Raw genomic sequence first — 3,861 nt, forward strand, 5'->3', positions numbered from 1 at the left:
CTGTCTTCTTTTCTCTTATTGCTTTTAAAATTCCTCTCTTTATCACTACTTTTTGCCATTTTAATTACTATATATTTTGCTGTGGACCTCCTTGTGTTGATTTTTGGGGGGATCTCTGTGCCTTCTGGATCCGGATTTCTGTTTCCTCCTCAGATTTGGGAAGTTTTCAGCTATTATTTCTTCATATAAATTTTCTGACCCTCCCCCCTTTTTTCTCTTCCCCTTCTGGGATCCCTATATTATGAATGTTATTACCCTTGATGGTGTTGCCAAGTTCATTAAGTGTATTCTCATCTTGCATAATTTTTTTCCCTCTCATCTGCTCAGCTTGATTACTTTCCATTAGTCTGCCCTCTAGGTTGCTGCTTCATTCTTCTGCTTCCTTTAGCCTACTATTTATTCCATCTAGTATACTTCTAATTTCATTTATTGTGTTCTTCATCTCTGATTAGTTCTTTTTTATCTCTTTGTTAAGGGTATCACTATGTCTGCCACTCTTCTCAAGTCCAGTGACTATTTTTATGATCACTACTTTAAATTCTCTATCAGGCATAGTGCTGATTTCCATTTTACTTAGGTCTCTTGCTGTGATTTTGTCCTGTTTTTTCATTTGGGACATAGTCCTCTGTCTCCTCATTTTGTGTCTAACTCTCTGTGTTTGTTTCTCTGTGTTAGGAATGTCATCTACATCACCTGTTCTTGAAAATAGTGTCTTTATGAAGAAGAGGTCCTGTAGTGCCCTGAAGTGCAGTGTCCCTGTTCACCAGAACCTGGAACTTGAAGGGTGTCTCCTCTGTGTGATGCATGTACCCTGCTGTTATAGCTGAGCCACTTTCTCCTTCAGTCCAGTCATCTGCAGTGGCTCTTTCTGCCAGTTGTGGGCAGTGTTTGGTCCCTCTGGTGTTAATGGGCCCCTCTGGGGATGTCTTGGGCTTGAGTTGAGTCAGACCAGGCATTTTCCAGAGATGCAGTAGCACCAAACTGCAGGGCACTTTCTCTGTTTTGTCCCCTGAGAAGCTTTCACTGGTGGGTGGGGCCTGCAGTCAGACCAGTTGACTGCCTCCAGCACACTGCTGGGACCACAGTCTGACTGGTGTGTGTGGTTATCTTTCTCTCTTTCTGGGACAGGAGTCACTTTGGAGTGGTGGTGCTGGCCCCTTTTAGGGCTGCTTCCACACTTCCAGGCTTGTGGCACTGCTTTGGATGGGTTCTGGCCCAGAGCATTTTGGAGCGAGCAGATCCATGATATTTGGGGGGTGGGGGGCGGTGTGGTGGCCATGGCATTAGCAAACTTTGCATGCCACAGCTTCTCTGTGGGAGTGGCCTTGCAGCACCAGGACTGAGGCAAGTCTGTCTGGTGGGGGTGGATCTGTCAAAGTGTGACCTGGAGGGATGGAGTGGCAGGAAGCTGTGTTAGCCAGTTAGGTAGCAAGTGTTGGCACATTGCTGGTTCCCACAGGTAGACATATGTTTATGCTGGGGGCTGGGTAGGGAGGGAAATGGCGCCTGCTAGCTTCTTCATTCCTGGAGACAACTCCCAGTCATCTCTCTCCCTCCAGTACATGCTCTGAGATTATTAAGTAACTCTCCCTACTGTATGCCCTAGGCATTTTTTAAACTGCTGCTTCTACACTGTATCTCCATGACACTGTTGTGCTGCCTCTTTAAGGGTGGGAACTCTGTTTCCTCTTGCCCTTCTGGTTCTCCCAGAGTTGAGCCTGCTGATTTTTAAAATTCCAGGTTTTAAGTCCAGCTGGTGTAAAAACTCATGAATCTTGTAGAAACTTGTAAAAACTCATGAATCATGGCCCCTCTGGTTTTCAAAGCCAAGTGTTATCAGATTCATCTTCCCCATGCAGGCTCCCAGTGTGAGGGTCTGTTTCTCTCCCTTCTCCATGCCTACAGTGTCTCTCCCTCCTGGGGATGGTCTGCAGGTCCATTTAGCTCCTGACTCTATTTCCACTTTGCCTATCCTCTTCGATGTGGCCTTTTTACATCTCTACTCAATTGTGGAGTTTGTTCTGCCAGTCTTTGGGTTGTTGTCTGGGTTTTACACTGAAGTGAGTGTTTATCTCATTGTATCCATGGGACAAGGTGATCTTAGTGTCCTTGTACTCTGTCATATTCCCCAGAACCATACTGTTTTGACCACTACAGCTTTGTAGTATATCTTGAAATCTGGGATTATGATACTCCCAGCTTTGTTTTTCTTTCTCAAGATTGCTTTGGCTATTTTGTGGTTCTATACAAATTTTAGGATTATTTGTTCTAGTTCTGTGAAAAATGCCCTTGGTATTTTGATAGGGATTGCGTTAAATCTATAGATTGCTTTAGATAGTATGGACATTTTAACAGTATTAGTTCTTCAAATCCAAAAGCATGGAATATTTTTCCATTTGCTTGTGTTGTCTCTGTTTTCTTTCATCAGTGTTTTAGAGTTTTCAGAGTATAGGTCATTCATTTCCTTGGTTAAGTTTATTTCTAGGTATTTTATTATTTTTGGTGCAATTGTAAATAGGATTGTTTCTTAATTTCTCTTTCAGCTACTTTACTCTTAGTGTATAGAAATGCAACAGATTTCTGTATATTGATTTTGTATCCTGTGACTTTACTCAAATTGTTTATCAGTTCTAGTAGCTTTTTTAGTATAGTTTTTAGGGTTTTCTATATATAATCTCATGTCATCTACAAGTAGTGAAAGTATTACTTCTTACCAATTTGGATACCACTATTAGTTTTTACAGTGGATCTTGAAGCCAAGGGCCTACATTTAGAAACCCAGGTATGGAAAACACTGGGAGAAATTTCCAATTTATGGGTAGCCAGTTGCTGATCCATTTGGAGAGAGAAAGCAATAGGTATGTGGTCTCTCCTCAACTCTCCACTTTCACGTGGTGTAAAATAATGTACACTGGGCTCAGATGTCTTACCTTTTGATGGTATTAGTACAGGGCAATGGCTATGTGAGGAATATTTGTTCATGAGATTCATGATGGTGCTAATCCTACCTCAGTCATAATGGGGAACCAGTTCCTTATAATTGATGTGTTACTGCAGTATTTGTAATAATTGATGAAAAACTCCTACTGTTTGGCAAGTTTAAGGCAGGTTTTATTTGATCAAGAGAGGCTTATTTTTTTTAAAAAGTCATAAAAAAGAATGAGATCTTGCCATTTGCAACAACATGGATGGATCTAGAAGGTATAATGCTAAGTGAAATAAATCAGAGAAAGACAAATACCATATGATTTCACTCATGTGGAATTTAAGAAACAAAGCAAATGAACAAAGAAAAAATAAAAGAGACAAATGAACATCAGACTCTTAAATACAGTGAATAAGCTGGTGATTGCCAGAGGGGAGGTGGGGGGATGGGTGAAATAGGTGAAGGGGATTAAGAGTACACTTATTTTATTATTAAATATATATATAAATATATTATATATAAATATAAATAAAATATATTATTATATTTTACATGTGAAACTAATATAACACTGTTAACTATACTTCAATAAAAAATTAAAAAAACATCATGACACTTTCTTCTTCCTTTTCTAATTTCTTGTTTTGATTTTCCTCAGATACAGAGGAAAGAGGAAAAGAACTAAGAAAACATGACTGTGATCATAAAAAGTCAGTTGTGTTTTTCCACCCTGCCAATGAGCTGGTCTAGCAAACTGCCTGGGTACTGTTTATGCAGCAGAAATACCAGGGTCTTTTTCTCCTTGATGATTACATTAGACTGACCCCTGGTGGCCTCTGTGTCTGACACAAAGACATTCTATAGGTTCTTATGGCTGGTTCTCCCAGCCCTGTCCGTTTCTATCAACTAGTTCAGTGGGATTTCCTCATGCCCTG

The sequence above is a fragment of the Mirounga leonina genome, unplaced genomic scaffold, assembly GCF_011800145.1.
Source record: "Mirounga leonina isolate KUSES-001 unplaced genomic scaffold, KU_Mleo_1.0 Mir_125, whole genome shotgun sequence".
Lineage (NCBI taxonomy): Eukaryota > Metazoa > Chordata > Mammalia > Carnivora > Phocidae > Mirounga > Mirounga leonina.